General features: G+C 46.1%; 1 long non-coding RNA gene across 1 annotated transcript in view; it reads left to right on the forward strand.

The window, feature by feature from the left end:
• LOC146839384 (uncharacterized) overlaps positions 1–16,790 on the forward strand; it is a 34,996-nt gene extending 18,206 nt beyond the window's left edge. Inside the window, exon 3 of the long non-coding RNA XR_014981064.1 lies at positions 15,692–16,790. This is a non-coding gene — a long non-coding RNA (uncharacterized LOC146839384). The remainder of the gene's footprint in view (positions 1–15,691) is intronic.
• The last annotated feature ends 2,623 nt before the right edge of the window (positions 16,791–19,413 follow it).

A 19,413-nucleotide genomic window follows, 5' to 3' on the forward strand; every position in this document is an offset into this window, starting at 1 on the left:
CAAAATCAAGTCTCCCAGCGACATCCAACACCTCAATGTCACTCTAACCGAGATCCAAACTTGGTTCAACGCTAACCACTTAAAACTCAATCCAGATAAAACAGAACTAATCCTATTCACTCCAAAAAGCAACCATCGTCCAATCCAAGAGTGGCTCAAGAATCTGGTCGCCCTAAACTGCCCCATCGTCCTATCCGACTCAGTTAAGTCTCTAGGCATCACCCTTGACAAGAACTTATCTTTGGAGGTCCACAGCAAAAACTCAGCAAAAAGTGCTCTTTGCTCTCTAAAACACCTCAAGAAATTGAAACCTTTTCTTCCTCATGATGACCTCAAGACAGTAGTCCAATCCCTAGTTCTCTCTAAAATCGACTACAGGAACGCCATCCTAACAGGGACTCCAAAAGCTCACCTAGCCCCTCTAAGGGCAGTGTTGAACATGGCCGCTCGACTCGTAGCTGGAGTAAAAAGATTTGATCACATCACTCCAGCTCTCAACTCCCTCAACTGGTTTCCCATGGAAGGGAGGTGTTTTTACAAACTGGCCTGCATCACACACAAAACCCTTCACTCTCCGTCCCCTAACTACCTGAACAACAAACTGATAAGAGCAGGTCAATCCAGATCGCTGAGAAGCTCCAACTCACTCCTTCTTATTTCTCCGAAACTGAAAAAGAAAACCACACAATACCGATCGTTCTCTGGCAACGCTCCCAGGATGTGGAATGCCCTCCCTAGAGTCCTCAGATGCAACCCCTCCTTCTGCGGTTTCAAAAGGGACCTGAAAATCCATCTCCTTAACAACAAATACTTTCCTGACCAACGTCAACTAACCTAGACTTCAATATCCGAATTTACTCCTCTCTTGACATTCAAGGATAGTTGGTGACCGGACTGTGTTAACCACCTTATCTTCCATGCTGTATTTTTTCTTATCCCTGGTTTTGCTTCCTTACTGCCTGCCTACTATGTAATGCAATTTCCGTCTGTTTTTCTTTACAGTATGTATGTAAAGCACTCTGATACCTACGGGTGAAGCTAGCGCTATATAAAAACTTTAAAATAAATAAAGAAGAGGGGCGTAACCACGAAACCGGTCCTAGGATGCTTGTTTCCAGTCCAGAGAGGACCTGGCTTGGCAGTTCGAGCTGGTCTGTTCCCATGAGGCACAGGGTGAAGACTGATTTGCATATGGCCAGGTCGAATCTGGGGTGGCATGGTGAGCAAAAGAATGATGGATTTAACCCAGATCTCTTGACTGGGGTGAATGTTTTGATTTGTTCTGCACTCCGTCCATCAATTGTGTGTCTTTTACTACCTTCTGCAGGCACTGAAGCACTCACCTCCTTCACTAACAAGCTACACTATGTGGAGAGTGTGGTGGGAGGGTGTTGTTTTTATTTTGAGTCCATTCAGGAAGTGTTTTTATGTAATGTGTGATGACCAGAGAGATGCAGTTATATTTGTGCTACGGACACAACTTCTGGCGGTGTGATGGGGTAGGCTATGTGAGAGACATGCATGCAAATAATAATTGTAAAAAGGTATAAAACATGCAGGTAGCTACACAGCGGTAAGGTCAGTGGATGCACACCAGAAAAACTGAGGAGGTAATCAGTGTGTCATGTGTCTTAGACCCCACGAGAAACGCTGCCATTTAAACATGTACACATTTCCTAAGTCGCCTTCTCTTTCACACGATGGCTTTTAACACACATTTGAATGCATGACAGTTTAGGATTAGTTTCTCTGAAACTACATTGCTTATAAATTCCACTTCTTAAGAACACTATCACGACACCTTCAACATCCCATACAAGGTCTGAACATACATTTTGCAAATGCAGTAGTTTGTTATTTGTCCAGGAGGTGATGCATCTAGCAATAGATCATAAACGATGGTGGCCTGACTTAGGTTTCGGCTCGGAGCAAGGATGCTTTCTGTTATAAATAAACAAGCATTTCCGGGTTGGGGTAGAGGAGCACTTGCTGTCATTACAAGGTCACCACATGCTGAAACCTAAGCCCAACTGCTTACTGATCACTCTGCGAAGAGGGGTGTCCAACTTGGGACCAAGACAGAGACATACATTCTTTCCCTTCAGGTAATGGGGGTTGGATCATCCAATAGGGGACACTTGGCAGAACACATACCATACATACATCATAGGCAGCTAGGTTAGGGAATGCATAGTAGGACTATATAGTTTTTATATGCCTGCATATATGTATTGTTTTAAGAAGATGGAACTGTTCATTTTGTAAACTATCCTTATATTGCTAATCACTTTCATCTGCTCCTGTCTATTTATTCGATCAAAAGTATGATCATTTACATTGTAAAAACAATACATGATAAAAACAATTAATATTACGTTAAAAGAATGTGCTTTAAAATATCCAATCAAATGCAATGTTATAGGCCCCTTAAAAACATAATGAGCAGGATCTAACATAGAAGCAAGAAGAGCTAAAAAGGCACAACGATGTTCAGAGACTGCTTAACACATCTTGATCTCCTCCACCAGGCAAATAGCAGGAATCTCGAAATAGCAAACACCAGCCATCTTGTGGTATCTGATTTAAAGATGCGTGTGACTTCCAAAGGGCACCTAATGGAAAGCATACGACAGACAGGAACTATCCAGGTTCTTCTAAAATCAGCATAGGAGAGACAACAAAAAAGAAAGTGCTCAAGTGTCTCGGGGGCACTGTGGCAAGAAGGGCACGTTGGATTGGCCAGCACATTACCCCAGCAACTTCTCCTTGCATTTAAGGGAATTGTTCCATATCTAAGTTGGGTATACAGTGCACGTGCCTGTGGTGGTTCAATATCGTCCAGGAAAGTTTCGAAAGCAAAACTATCTTTAACATTAAAAAACCTCATGGTTAAAGTGCCATGTGCAGGGCATTCTATGTTTTCCAAAGCCATCAATTCCCAGAACCTTTTTCTGACAAGGGGGGCCATAGATTTGATAATGGTCCCAGGTTCCTCCCACGATGTCCCAGCCCTAATTTAATGAACCACGCCTTGATCTTGTTGAACCACTTAATTCGACCTGTTTGCTTGTGCAGGGCAATCAATTCAACCATGGCCTCCTTCAGCGGGACCCGGGTGTTACTTGTCCAGGCACTTATCCAGAACAGGAGTGCCCTGGGAATTGCAAAATGTTTGATAGGTTTTAAGCCAAGATCTAACCTGAGCGTCAACAGTGGTGTGTTTACTGGCAGGTTCATTATGGCTCTGATAAATTTATTTTCTGCGAGGGTTAGATCCGTCAGGTTTTCCAGCCCCCATAGCTCTGCCCCGTATAGGGCTGCTCCTAATGCTTTAGCCCTGTGGCGTTCTAGGGTAGGTTGAGATGGGCCGGTAAAGGGAGGCCCTGGTCCTGCGTACTATGGCACAGTCTACATGCTGGAGGGTCAAGGTACTCTTTTCCAACTGAGGAGTCCAATCCAGCCTGTCGCTAATGCAAACTCCCAAGTAGTCAAAGGACTTAACTTGCTCCAAAACTTTCGTGCCCGGCACGAGTTTTCCCTTGCTCGATTTATTGGGATTAGAAGACATGTATTTGGTTTTGGAGCAGTTTATTTCTAAACCCTTTTCTTCGCAGACCTTGGCAAATTTATTTAGAAGGTTTTGGATTCCTCGGGGAGTTCTGGCAATAAGGAGTGTGTCATCTGTAAAAGGCACACATGGCACTGCACTGCCTGCCAATTTCAGAGGGTCACCATCACAATTATAGAGTTCACCAATAAGACCATTAATGAAGAGGGTAAATAATGTAGGAGCAAGAACGCAACCTTGTCACACGCCTGGGTAAATAATGTAGGAGCAAGAACGCAACCTTGTCACACGCCTTTCTGGACCAGTATGTTATTGGTCAGGCTGCCATCGGAATTCCACCTAACCTTGGCAAAGGTGTCACAATGAAGCCGGATCAAGGTTCTAAGACTGTAGGGTGGTATTCCTAGTTCGCTCAGTGCTAACCATAATTGGGACCGATCAAGAGAGTCAAAGGCCGTCTTTAGGTCCACAAACACCACATATAGATGACCTCTTCGGATATTAGCTAGAGGAATCTAAAACGTGATCAGTGGTGCTTGTGGAAGCCCTAAAGCCTACCTGTAAGTCAGACAAAACATTATTTTCCTCAATCCAATTTTGGATTCTGGTCAAAATGATTTTACAAAATGTTTTTGGGGAAACATCTATTAGGCTGATGGGCCTATAATTGGCAGGCGACCCTTTGTCGTCCTTTTTGTGGATGGGGATAGAGCCTGTCTAAGCCCGGGGCTTTCCCACTCTGCAGTGAGTTTATGGCCAGGATGGTTTCATCTATAGTTATATTATTTCCATCTAGTAATTCAGAGCCCTGATAATTCATAGATGTGCCTGGATCATGTAGGAGCCCCTGGCCTGCATAAAGATCCCCAAAATATTCCTCCCACACTTGGGGCTGGATGTGGAAATCTGTGTCCGTCTCTAGGTTGCGTGACCCCTTCGAGAGAAGGTGCCAGAAAAGTTGGCTAGTCTTATGTTTTTCAGCATCTAGGAGCATGCTCCACTTTTCAGACCCCAGTCCCTTTTTGCCTTGTTTTGAGCAGATATGTATGACTTTCTGCAGCTTTTGACATCTGCAGAAGACTTCCATTTCACTGCTTCAAATAAAGTGATCCCTGGCTATTTTGAAGGCTTCATTATACCAAGGCGCTGTGTTCCGCCTTGATAAAGAACATTGTTTATAGAAGAGGGGTCTTATATTTGAGATCAACTTCAAGAAGGAGGTCATTACAACTTCTGGCCCTATGGTAGGGGCACATAAGACTATTAGCGTCCGCTCCACTTCTGTGTATATTTTAGGGAGTGCAGTTGGATCAGCTAAGATAAGGGGCCACTGGAATCTTCTGTTGTCATTAGTAGTGATGACCGAGTGCTCTCAACCCTGGGATGGCCATGCGATGAAGCTAAACCGTTCAACGTAAGAGACGGAGCGTTGTGATCACTGTCTTCCCGGAATAAGATGACCATATCTTTGACACTGGACCAAAGGTCGAGATCGACTAAAATATAGTCGATCCGAGACTTTGACGCCCCTCTTTTAAAAGTGTGATAAGCTCCTTTATCAGAGTATGTCCGACCATTACAGGCTCTTACCCCAAATGCAATGGGGAGTGACAGAACTTGTTGTCCCACTCTAGGGCATTTCTTAATTAGTGGTATATGAAGTGTTGGAATCCCCCTGGCCTTATCGTTGCCTGCGATAAGATCCTGTATGTAGTCAACCGACTCAAAAGTAGTATTAAAGTCTCCAGCGATTATCAGTCGGTGACTCCCCGGGGCTGACTCTAGATAATTTGTCTGGGTTGTGATTGTCCTCGATGGACTATGTGGCTGGTAAACCGGTTATAGATATTAAAAAGTCTAACCTTCACACTCTCCTTGCCCAATGTTAGTTCTAGCCCAAGTATTTCATCTGAGTCGAGATCTATAACCTTCATTTTACATACCAACAAGTTTTTAACCCAGATTAAGAGGCCACCTGCTGGACGACCAGCTGCCAGTTGAATTGGCTTCAATACTATAAGTGGCAAAACCTACCCTATGGGTACGTTCAACTGCCCATGTTTCCTGCAGAATGCAAAAATGAAAACCATCCAATAGCTCGCACCAATCAGGGATCAGGGTCGGTTATCTTGGACTTTATACCGGCTATATTCCAAGATAAGATTTTCAAGTCATGAAGGTCAACTAAAGATTCCTGTATATGCCCTGTGGTGTTAGTGACCCCCCCCCCCCCCAGGCATCAGTTGGTATTGAGGATAACTGTTATTTGTTACCCGATCACTAGAGACGGGATCACTGCTAGTGCATGGTAGGGATATAGCGTCAAACTCCACAGCAGGTATGACTTCTGCAGAAGATGAGGATGCTCTGGCTAGTCAGTCTTGAGAATCCAGAGTACTCAGGAGATGGTACCTGTTTCTAGTTTCAATGGGTGGGGCCTCCTGATGTAAAGATGTCCTTACACTAACCATTTCACTAGCCAAAGTGTTCCTTTCCCCATTTTCGAGGTGCCTGTAAAAATACCCAAGTGGTAAAATAGTGATCGCTTTGCCCAGCATCTGGTTACTTCAGTAAGACCCCCTACCCAGCAACCGACTAGCAATGATAGGGGGATCTACAATTTATGACAATACAGTCTCCAGGGAATGACTTGCGTAACGGACCAATCCAGCTAACTCGTCTTACAAGTAGAATATCATGGTGGTCTGAATTTAAAAAAGTGTGTGTTCTGTCGGAGCCAGTGGCAGGTTTATTTTTTAATTGGGACTGAGATTCAATCTGATTTTCCTGTAGGGTGGGAACATTAGTAAGAATGGCGACATAAGGACAGTACTTTGGTGGGAGGTGTAGGGTAACTTCATCATCTTGGATGAATGGGCCACTATTATGGGGCTGTAGTGGGGGTGTTAATGTATTCATGTAGTTTGTGTGTGCCTCATTACCCGTAGCAACTATAGGTGGTAGACCAGGCTTAGTTTTATTTAGAAGCAAACATGGGTTTACACCTTGACTGGTGCTAACGGGCCCTTGGTCCATCAGTGCTACTGCTCTGGTTTGATTACGGAGGGCGACATTATTCGCAGGACGGGGAGGTGGAGTATTACTTATAACAGATTACCCCACGTGTTGGTTAACAGTCCCCCTTTGAACAGTGCCCCCAACCTGTGAGCTCAGATGTGCCCCTCCCCCTAAGATTGTCTCCCTAACCATGGAGTGCATAGCTGCCACCGTGGACTCCAGTTTGTCTAGTCTAGCTAGGATAGGTAAACAAGTTCTGGAAATTGGCTCTTCTATCAAGGATGTTAGTGCCACAGACAATAGCTGAGGAATGTCTACAGGCTGAGTTGGTGATGACAAATGAGTCCCATTTGAGGTAGCAAGACCTTGATGGAGTAAGGTCGGGGCTTCTGGACATATGTCCTGAGGCTGTCTATTTGACCTTGTCCGTATGCACCTTGTGGACTCCACATGTTTGACTTTTTTCTTCCTTTTACCAGCCATCTCTCGTGCTGGAAGTGTTAGAGGAGTTGTACAAAGAGCAGGAGATGGGGCCACAGGGCTATTCATGGGTGTGGGATTTGACTGGCTTAGATCAATCATTTGGGCATCCTGAGCATCCAGCAAATCTGGGTCGCTGACCGAGCCAACCGGACCTCCTCCCACTGATAGTCGCCATTCGGCAGGCTCAATCTCCTTCTTAATGGCCTTTCCTGCTCGCAGTAAAAAGCAGTCAAGTGTGGAGTTAGTCATGGATTTTGGTGAGGCCGCCTTCCCTCCCCTTGGTTTCCGGCACGACAGTTCAATTTATTATATGGAAAACGTGCTTACTGTTACAGACGCAGCCCGGAGTAGTACACTGGTAGATAGCCTTGGTCCACGGGCCAAGAGACCTGGCCCCGCCCCACCTCTTCCTGCCGCTGACAGGTGCCGACGGGCCCGCCGTAGGCCCGGGCTTTGCCCGGCACGACCACGTTCCGCAAGCCCTGAGCGCCTTTTCAAGCACATCCTGGCGCGTCTACAACTTCCCTGAGTGGAAGGATGGATGAGAGAAAAGGTAAATAGCTGGATGTATGGGTGGAAGGGTAGCTGGATGGGTAAAAGGGTGGATGGATGAGTGAAAGGATGGATGAGTGAAAGGATGGATGAGTGAAAAGGTGGATGATGAGTGAGTGGATGGATGAGTGAAATGATGGCTGGATTGATGAATTGATAAGTGCAAGGGTGAATGGATGGACGGATGAGTGAAAGGGTGGATGTAAGGATGGATGAGTGAGTGAAAGGGAGGGTAGATGGACAAAAGGATGAATAGATGAGTGAAGGAGTGAAAGGATAGATGGATGAGAGAAAGGATGGATGAGTGATAGGGTCAATGGATGGATTCATGAGTGGATGAGTAGATGGATGGGTGGGTGGATGGATGGAAGGAAGGAAGAAAGGATGGCTAAGTGAAAGGGTCGATGAGAGAGAAAGGGAGGATGGATGGATGACTGAAAGGGTGGATGGGTGGGTGGAAGGATGAGTGACTGGGTGACTGGATGAGTAAGTGAAAGGATGGCTGGATGGGTAGAAGGCTGGATGGATGAGTGAATGGATGGATGGGTAGAAGAGTGGATGGATGAGTGTACAGATGGATAGGGTGGATGGATGATGGATGGATGAGTGAAAGGATGGATGGATGGATGCATGGATGGATGGATGGATGGATGGATGAGTGAAGTGATAGATGGAAGGATACATGATGGATTGGTTTGCAAATGGTTGAATATGTGGGCTTACTTATATACTATTGCGTGACCTCCTCTGATGTGTCTGTAAAACGTATCTATTGTCCTGAAGTTTTGTCCTGAATTTTGACCTCCTGTCCTGAATTTGTGTCCTGAATTTTGACCCTTTGTCCTGATTTTTTACACTCACCGTCCTGAATTTGCACCAATGCCAGTTGGTCACCCTACCCTATATTTATGTTGCAGAGAAAACGTGCAGGCGGTTCCTATTGGAAAGTAAAAATTACACGACAAGAGATGGCCAAATAATCCATATGGCAACATGTGCTAGGCAAAGATTGGGGTGAATGAGTAAAAGGATAACAAAGGGCAAAAATTGGAATTGGTAATATGAGTAGTAACAATTCACTCTTTTTTTAAAGGCAGGGATCCTGCCTACCTTTTAAAAAATATACCCCATAAAGGAGGAAGGAAATGGAAAAGCAATCAAGGCTTTCAACAGGAGCAGAAACTACACAATCCTCAAAATGCCCAGAATATACCTACTTCTGTTTGTCCCAAGGAAACCAAATTTTCCGCAGGGTTTTACCCCTCCAGCCGCTCTCTAGCTCTCCAAGGCAGATGAGCACCAGTTTAGTGAGACCTAGCCAAGTTATGGCTGAGAACCTAGTGAGACTAGCATCCTGCTGTTGGGCTGAAAAATGCGTCTAGTCGACTCCTTTTAGCATTGTGCGAGTTAAGTTAGCATTTGCGGCACCATTTTGTATTCAGTCGCCATTTTGTACCATGATCAAAAGTAAGTTTCTGCTTCATACTGCCTGCTTCTGCTGAAAAGAGCCTCAATTGTTTCTCTTTATTATTCAAGGTTGAGCTTCGCTGCACTAATGAATAGATCGTTCTATCATTGCATGCCTTTCCCAGTAGGTAGGCCTGCTCCAATCTCAGAGAGACGGGCACTGGCAGAGTAACCTTGAAACTAAGATAGCATGTACCCGGTCTCAGGATGGTAGCTCGTACTTCTGTACCACCTTTGTTCATCAGCTCTGAGACTGGAAAATTCCAGTCTGGGTGGGTCTTTGGGGTGCTGGAAATGTAGATCTTGTATTTCCACATTGGTGGCGGTCAGTCACTCTGCAGCTATCTAAAGAGGCTGGTCAGACTGTACTCGGCTTGAATGTATGACTAATAAATAACTGGTTTGTATTCTTTACTATCTGTTGTTGGAGAAGATAGTTTTGCAGCTACAAGAACTGACCTTCATTTGTATGGAAGGCTGAGAGGTGGTCACGAGTGACCCGAGTGGCCCTAATCGGGTCTCTTCCTACAGTTGAACAGGGACCCCATCGGGTGAGTAACCCTTCCTTGCCCGCGGATTGTCTGGTCGGATGGGTGGACCAGGGATCTCTGCACGAGAGAGTCTGGTACTTGCAGCTGCCCCATCTGTCTGACCGGGCAGTGTCTCGGCCAGTGGTCATCCCGGCTGGGGTCCTGAACGGCGAAACCTTTGGATTTGACCATTTGGTTCAAAGAGTCGGCAGTGAAGAATAAATTTGGTTGACCTGTGTGCACCAGGTGAGTTTGCTTTGGTTTTGTTTTTTGGCTATGGCGCCACTTTGGTTTCTGTTTGGAACGGTCTGAGGATTGTTTTTGGACAAGCGCCTGAATTTAAGTACTCTGTAGACATGGTACCGCTTTGATTTGGGGAGGTCTGAGGACCAACTTTGGCAAGATATTTGCAAATATTTGCTCAGCATACACAGTGAATACGTTTTTGTGTTAAAATGCCCTGTTTTAGCAAATTATGTTGTGCGAGTTGTCGTTCTACTGATGCTCTATTGGAAGAGAGTCAGCCTGCACCTCCAGAAGGCACTCCAAATTTTGAAATGTATGTCAAGCATGGCCTTGGCCCTATTATGTTTAGTACATTATGGCACAAATATACGAGGGACAATGCTGAGTTGCCGTGGCCGTTGACAGGCACTTTTGATGAGCAAAAACAATTTCCTGCAGGATAAATTGTTTGCGAAAAGAAGCAGGCAGTCGATGTTTGATTGCCTTAGAACATGGCAAAAGGAAGCCAAACAGAGAGGAATGAAAGCAGAAAATGAGGTCCGAAAGGAAAGGATGCAGACAGTGACTCAGAAAGGTGTTGCGTATGATAAAGAGAAGACTGAGAAGGGAATAGAGTGTGCCAATAGGAAGTTTCGATTGCAATGTGAAAAGTCTTATGAGGTTCAGGAAGAAAATTATACATTTGTGGAGGAATTCAGACACCCGACCTCTGCCTCCATATGCCCCGCAGAAAATATACCCTGCTGTGCCACAGCCCCAGTCGTCTGTCTCTTCTGCCCCTGTTTCTCTTTCTTCTGTTACCGACCCAGCTGCTTTAGCCGCCGCGCCTCCTGTTATTTCTGTGGCTTCGCCTTCTGCGTCTGCGATAACTGCTAGTCTCCCTGCTATGCCTATTGTGTCGATGTCTCCTCTCTCTCCAGCCCTTACACCCACAACACAGCCATTAATGACATTGGTGCCTGTTTCTTCTGTTACTACTCCTTCCCTCTTTCCTCATTCCCCGACAGTGCTGGGTAGAGGGACGCCTGTATGTAGGTCGGGGGACGGGGACTGGGCGTGTGCAAGGGAGCGACTGGGGCGGATATTGATACGATCTTCTGTGGGGGAGGAAGAGAAAAGGGCGGTAGCAAATCTGGCCGCTCAGTGGGCTCATCATCCCATTTATATTACTGAAGATGTGTGGAGTGTGATGAGAGATTATGAGCCGATTGTGCAGCAGCATGCCCTTAAGCACATGTCGGCTACACTGTTTGGACTGTGGGAACAGTGCTTCAGCAAGGTAGCACCCTAGATTATTTATGATATCAGAGACAATGTATACGCTGCTGGTATGGCGCCTGAGGAGGTTTTTGGTAATGTTGCAACATTGGTAGCTTATCGAGGTAGGCTGTTTGAGAAGAGCCCAAAGACAGTATCCCAGTTTCCGATGAGGGAAGTCCATCCCATATTCCATCCTGAATTACCGGAACTACGAGATCAGCAGAATACTGTTATTAGACCGAGGATAGAGGCCCGTTTCCAAAAGCAATGGGTGTACACTCTGTGGAAGAGGAGTGAGGTTTTGTCCCTTAAGACTCAGTTATCTGACCCTAGGACAAATCCCACTGCATATTATAAGGAACTGACTGAGGCTGCTTCATCAACAGTAATGACGCTTGCGGATATTGAAATGTTCTTTGGTTTGCTGGTTTCTGGTGACATTTGGAGACATGTGCACATGCAGGACCACGTTGTGGAATTGGGTGGTACCTGAGACCAGATTAAAGCACAGGATAAGGAGAGGAAGCCTGGGGAAAAGCCTACGGCCGAGATACTAGCTCTGCCTGGCCGAATTATTACGTATATACACTCTCTCATTCCACTGAGAAGGGTAGATTGGGACAAGTTGACGGCACGCCGTCAGAAGAAAGATGAAAGTGAGTCAGATTTCTTCACCCAGTTTGTGGGTGTCTTTTGGGATTTTAGTGGACAGGATTTGTCAATGGAAGGGGGTCTTTGATTGTTCGTTAATAGATTTGTGACGGACCTGCTTCCTTAAATAGCAACTAGTTTGCAGGCCTGGGCGAGCACTTGGACGACATCCTCCCCTTCTGTTATATTGAGTATGCACAGTATTATGAACACAGGGAGAATGAGGAGCAGGAGAAGGTAGATAAGAAGCACAAGGAGTTGAAGACGAAGGTGTTGTTACAGCAGGCGTCTAGAGGAAACGGTAGGGGGCGTGGTGCTGGCCCGGCAGCTTTTTCGCACTAGCAGGAGCACTGCGCCTGTGAGGCCGAATCAGTGTGCGTACTGTAAGGAGGGGGGGGGGGGCACAGGCATAGCGAGTGTCCGGTGTTATTAAAGAAAGTTGCGGCCCCTAGAGGAAAGGGTTCTCGTGGACGGAGTCTTGAAGGAGGTGATCAAGATAGGGTTTGGGAGTATAGAGCATCACAGGGTCGCACAGACCATAACTATTTTGATGACCCTCGAGGGAGACCGTATTATCACGATGATTATGATCTGGATGAGGTGACAGGTATGTCTCACAGCTAGGACAGCCAGGGGCAGGGCGAGGGACCAGTCCACGTACCTGTAGATCAGTGCGGTCCTTGTGTCACCGCTGATTTGCAAGGCTCATTTAAGAAATTTGTTGTGGATACAGGTGCAATGAATAGCTCCTATTCTCGCTCGCTGGACCCTGGGGTGGCTCTGTCTGGCCAAAATAATGTTTCGGTAGGATTCTCTGGCGTACCGGTTGTAAGCCCCATTTCCAAATCTCTTGCCTTGACTATCGGTCCTTTTCCTGTGGATTCATCGTTCCTATTTACATCAAACTGTGGAGAAAATTTAATGGGCCTAGATTTATTAAAGAAGTTGCATGCAACCATATTTTGCTCCCCGGAAGGTGTTTAAATGACAATGGGTCCAACTGTGGTTAGCTCTAAGCAGTGTCTTTTTAAAAATACCCACTTTGTGCGCCACAGGTGACACGGATGTGGGATTATTGCATATTCCCCCGATTTCCATTTAAGTTAAAGACAATGCCATTTTGCCTCGTAGTCACCAGTACAAAATTCCTCAAGCGGGGAGCGAGCTTTGCTGGGAATTATACAAGATGTGATTGAGTCGCAAGTGGTTGAAGAGACAGCGGCGAATGTGTGTAATAGTCCTATTCTAAAAAAGGCATCTTCAGACTACACCGATGACCAACCAGATCTTTATCGTTTCGTGATTGATTTGCGCACCGTCAATAAGATAGTGGTCCCTCAGTTCCCGGTGGTCGCTGATATTACAGCCCTTTTGACAAGGATTCCTTCTTTCTGCTAAATTCTCTGTCATCGATTTTCAAAATGCATTCTTCAGTATCCCCATCCATCCTGACAGCCGACATTTGTTCGGCTTTACGGTAGCTGGCTGAAGCTTTAGATTCTGTCGAGCTCCTCAGGGCTATACTGAGAGCCCAAGTATATATAGCCAAACCTTGAAAGCCCAATTGGATTCCCTCACGCTTTCTCCATGTAATGTATTGCTCTAGTACGTGAAAGACTTACTGATTGCTTCTGACACTGAACAGGGATGCAAGGACAGTACGGTTAAGTTGTTGCTCCATTTGGCTCACCATGGACATAAAGTGTCCCTTTCCAAATTTCAATACTGTCGACAGGAGGTCACCTATTTAGGTCACCTACTGTCGAAGGATGGTAGGAGATTGACCCTGAGCGCATTAGCGCCATTGTTAAAATGCCCATCCCTAAAACTCGGAGGGATGTGTGCGCTTTTATTGGCATCACTTCCTACAGTCTCCATTGGATCTCTAATCATTCATTACTAATAAAGCCTTTGCTTTCGCTAACCACTTAAGATTTGCATGAGCCCCTGCCTTGGACACCTGAATGTCAGCAGTTTTTTGAGCAATTAAAAGTTGAGCTTTGCTCTGCGCCTGTGCTTGGTACACCTGACTACACAAAGCCGTTCGTGTTGTATGTACACGAGATGGCTGGTTGTGCGATTTCTGTGTTAACACAGGCCTTTGGAGGTAAGCAACGGGCGTGTACTTATTTTTCTGCTCAGCTTGACCCAGTCGCTAGAGCCCTTCCGAGCTGTCTAAGAGTGGTCGCAGCACTGACTTTCTCAATAAGACAATCGGCTGGGCTCGTACTTGATACTGATCTCACAGTCATGATGCCCCAAGGTGACACCCTTTTGAATAAGACCAAGACGCAGCACCTTACTAGTGCACGTCTGACTGGTTATGAGCTAACTCTCTTTGCCCCGCATATCACCATAAAAAGATGTGCCACTGAACCCAGCCACGTTACTACCCCTCCCTTCTGAAAGTGAGGAAATTGACATGTATGATTGTCTTTTTCGAACAGAGGAAGAGACGAAGGTACGGGCAGACCTTACTGATGTTCCCTTATCTGAACCCCACGGGGAATTATAGGTCGATGGCTCTTGTTTCAAATTACCAGATAGCACCACCACTGCAGCATATGCGCTTACTACACTACATACAGTAGTTGAGACATCACAAGTTCCCCATCTGTCCACTCAAGCAGCTGAATTGGTTGCCCTTATTAGAGCCTGTGAACTGAGCGAGGGACTGGCTGTTAATAGTTATACTGACAGCCAGTATGCCTTCGGGTCGCCCATCATTTTGGGCGGCTCTGGGTAGAGAGAGGGTTTCTCACCTCCCATGGGAAGCGTATCCAGGATGGCCCTCTTATACATAGGCTTCTGTCCGCCTTGACACTTCCTAAGAAATTGGCTATAGTAAAGTGTAGTGCCCATAAGGTGATTACTGACGATGTGGGAAGGGGGGCTGCATTTGCAGATCAATCAGCTAAGGAGACAGCTCAAACAAAGATGAAAAGGATGTTTGTAGTGGGTCCCGCTAGGTGGGTGCCCGAGGTCACTATGTTTGAGGATACACTAGACAATGTGAAAGAGATCCAGAGTGAGGCAACGACTGAGGAGTTAGTAGTATGCCAGGAGAGCACAGCATGCTTGGATGAGGATGGGTGTTGGACGGATAAGTCAGGAAAACAGAGATGGATGTTGCCATATGCATATGTCCTCCCTGTGGTCACTATGGCGCACGGGCCAGCCCACATTAGTGCAAAAGGTATCTGCACACTGTAAGATCCTGTATGGCAGAATGACAACATTCTCAAGGTTGCTGCTCATCTAGTCAAGTACTGTATGGTGTGCATGATGTATAATCCTGGAGAAGGCACCCCTACACCTCCTGGTAATTTTGCGTCCCCCTCCTTCCCTTTCGAGGTCCTTCAGATGGACCTTATTGAAATGGAATGAGTCAACAATCTGAAATATGTTAGTGATTGTTTGTGCATTCAGTAAATGGGTTGAGGCTTACCCCACTAAAGAGAACACAGCCTTGGCGACGGCGAAAGCACTCCTGAAGGAGTTCGTCCCTCGGTTCGGTTTGCCCTGTTTGATTTGGAGTGACAACGGAAGTCACTTTAATTCAAAGGTTATCCAGTTAGAGTGTGACGGTTTACACATTAAACAGAAATTTCATGCTGCAAACCACCCCCAGTCAACAGGTCTGGTTGAGAAGTACAATGGTACTCTCAAACTGAACTTGGCAAAGATTCAGGAGAACACAGGATTGCAGTGGCCAGATGCTTTACCATTAGCTCTTTTGTCTATAAGAGCTACGGCTCACACTAGGTCAGAGTTGTCACCATATGAGGTCGTGTTCGAAGGTCCAGCGAATGTATGTGGCGTCCCGCGACCTCGACAGTTTTCAGAAATTGAATAACCTTTGTTGGTGGATTATCTGTAAGAGTTAACTAAAAGCTTGCGTTCTATTGACCAACAGATCTACGAACCTCTACCACCATCACTTGAAGGGCCAGGGCATGATATTCGGCCTGGGAATTTTGTGCTGACCAGACACTCCCAGAGGAAAGGAAGCTTGGAGCTGAGGTGGAAGGGGCCTGCACAGGTGCTCCTCGCCACCCGCAACGCTGTGAAGGTGGCCGGCCGGAAGAATTGGATACACTCCCAGCACTGCCGCAAGGTGCTCCTCCCTCTACCCTACGACCAATGGTTGCTTGATGGAGTCGGTGACTCTGAAACTGAGCAGGTGCCCTGTTTCATTCCTTTCTCAGATGCACGGCTGACGTTGGCACAAATTGAAGAAGAAAGCGATGCAGTGTTGAATGAGGCAGTGCCTCCTGAGATCAGGGCCATCCAGGAGCCCAAGTCTGCTGGTCTATCTGTGCTTGAGCCCCAGTCCATTGGCCCCTCTATGTCTGAGCCCCTGTTTGCAGGCCCCTCTGTCACTGGAGTAGCTAGGTATAATCTGCACCCCCGACGGAAGCACAGTGCACCAAAGGAAAAGTCAGATTGGCAGGGGTGGACTCGATAAGTCATACCACAGTGGCATAGGGAGAGACGAGATTGGTGCATTGTTCGGACATTGGACAGGATTGATGGAGCGTGCTCCCCTGGGAAGGGGGGTGCCTTATCCTGAGCAATGAGGTATTCTTCAAGAAAAGAGCTTGTCTGACAGCTCCACCGCCAGTGCTCAACAGCGCCAACAATTGATGAACAATAGGAGTCTAGCAGTGAGGCTCTAACGGACACTGGGAACATTTGCCCCTTTTCCGGTCTTCTTGCCATTGGCTCCATAGCATGTCTTTTCCTCTGGTTCAAATTTATCCATTTGGCCGCCCCATTATGGAGGAGGGACAGCCCTTTGCAGCCCACGTTTCGGGCAGAATGAGCCTGGTTGGTTTAGTTGGCCTACTAAGAGTAAAATAATTTTCGTAGTAATTGTTCTGATTTCCCTGATAACAGTACTTGGAATAGTATGGTTCCTTGAGGAGAAATATCCTGTGCACTCTGATTGGTACAACGCCTGTTCCTCCTGATCACATGTTTGTTACTTTGGCCCCCCATAAAGACGAACACAGAAAAACATATGTAGACAATGTGTTTTGCAAACACTCCACCAAGCACATGACACATCCAAACTGTTGGATATGTGGACTAATCCTTCGGTTACACATACGAGTGATAGCCTGTTATCACTGTCTATGTCCTACTTAGACAGCTGTGAGGGATAGTTCGAATTGTTCTCGATGGTATTCATTCATTATCATTCTTGTACTATGAATATGAGAACTGCTGGTTATCACACAGTGTTAGAATATATACGTGTCCACCAAGGATTTACTCCAGGAGAACAAGGGACCCCTGATACATTATCCTCAACAGCCTGTATGAATGTATATGAAAGAGAAAAATGGAACATGGCTGCAAAATTAAATGTTGGATTTCCAGGGATTTAATGTCACTGAATACTTAGATCATTCCAGATGCGCAATATTACTCAAGATGAGGCGATACCGGTGCTAGTAGTCAACACCACAGCTGGATTTTGTGTTCGAGGGATTGGGAAGGTGAAAGTGGGGGAGAGTAATTAAAACTATACATATACATTAAGCACGAGTATTAGCCCGCCATTGCTCCCACCGCATAATATTTATTTTGTTTGTGGATCTCAAGCTTCTGTTTGGCTTCCTAGGGGGATGGTCAGGTGTATGTTACTTCTCTTTCTTCCTTCCCCCAGTGTAACATAGCACCGTCCAATTATCATAAGGACCATCGATTGCAGTGTAGGAGTGTCCATCTGTCCCGAATTAGAAGGGTTATTAACACAGACAACATAGACCAGACAGACACTACTCTGCAGCAGTTCACAGATGCTATGAAGGGTATTTTGCCATTAAGGGGCCCCATGTCCAATAGCCTAAACATTCGTCGACTCACTAGGGTTGTGGAAGGGGTCATTAATACCACAGCAGGGATTCTGACAAATAATACAGTTGAGCTCCAGGCTACGAGGCTCGTTGCTCATCAGAACAGGAGGGTGTTAGACGTCATCCTTGCTGATCGGGGAGGGGCCTGCCAAGCCAGCAGTAGTTGTGTGTACATACCGGACAGTGCCCCTAATGTACATGCTGCTATACAGAAGTTGCGTAGGGTTGCATCTGACATCCACCAAGAGAATGGTACTTGGACTCTTTCTGGTTGGTTCTGGGCTTTGATAGCATCCTGGGGTTGGAAGATTCTCATCTTTCTGATAGTAATTGCAAGTGTCATTTTCACATGTTGCCTATGCGTACATTGCCTTCCTGCTTGCTGTACTTACTGTGTTGGAAAGTTGACACCCACACCGAAGGACCCAATACATGATGCTAAGTCTTCGGCCATGATGATGCAGGCTGTCTACGACCTCATGTCCATTCATGGGGTTATTTTTGAATATTGATAATGTGTATATTAACATGTAATTGTGGTCATCTTTATTTGCGAGCAATAATTGGTTTCCCATCACCAGACAAAATTGTTAGGAAATGCTAAAAGGAGGGTCTCTTGGACTGAAAAACGCGTCTAGTCGACTCCGTTTAGCATTGTGCGAATTAAGTTAGCATTTGTGGCACCATTTTTTATTCAGCCGCCATTTTGTACCATGATCGAAAATAAGCATCTGCTTCATACTGCCTGCCTCAGCAGAAAACAGCCTCAATTGTTTCTCTTTATTATTTAAGGTTAAACTTTGCTGCACTAATGAATAGATTGTTCACTGCATGCCTTTCCCAGTAAGTAGGCCTGCTCCCACTCTCAGAGAGACGGGCACGGGCAGAGTAACCTTGAAACTAAAATAGCATGTCCCCGGTCTCAGGACTGTAGCTCGTCCTTCTGTACCACCTTTGTTCATCAGCTTTCAGACTGGAAAATTCCAGTCTAGACGGGTCTTTAGGGGTACTGGAAATGTATATCTTGTCTTTCCACACTGGCGGGGGTCAGTCCCTCTGCGGCTACCCAAGGAGGCTGGTCAGACTGGACTCTGCTCGAGTGTATGACTAATAAATAACTTTGGTTTGTATTCTCTACTGTCTGACCGACTCTTCATTTGTATGGAAGGCTGAGAGGTGGTCGATAGAGACCCGGGTGGCCCTAATCGGGTCACTTCCTTCACTGCACATACAAGCGTGAGAGACAAGGCACTTGGTCAGAGGCTGCCCTGACAGCACAAGGGCAGATCAACCCACCTCATTTTATCCTTCTGTCCTCACCCGCCAAACCCCATCTCTTTTCTTAGATCCCAGAGACCATCCGTCTTTCTTGTTTACATAAGGAGGCATCTTCTAGAATTTCCTCCAAGAAAACCTCCACTTTCATTATTATTAGTAAATCACATTTCACTGTAATAATAGCGGCAATATGGTGAAAGGACACATATATTCCATTATTTCCGCTAAGTCAGCAGCATAGCACAGAATTGAAAGTTCTGATTTTATTTAGTTTTAGCCCAGCTCGTCTCTGACCTGTGAACCTTGTGAAAAGCACCCTTTACATGTCTCCATGATTTATCCTTGCTTCTGAACTCCTCTGCCCGGTCCCTGTCCAGTCTCCCCCTCCATTAGCTGTGATCGCACCTCTAGTGAGGGTCCTTTGATCGGAAACAACCGTAGTCAGTAGGTGCCGTTCTCTGTCCTAGACAACTCCTAATTCAACCTCTCCGAGTGT

The sequence above is a fragment of the Triturus cristatus genome, chromosome 4_1 (assembly GCF_964204655.1).
Source record: "Triturus cristatus chromosome 4_1, aTriCri1.1, whole genome shotgun sequence".
Taxonomy (NCBI): domain Eukaryota; kingdom Metazoa; phylum Chordata; class Amphibia; order Caudata; family Salamandridae; genus Triturus; species Triturus cristatus.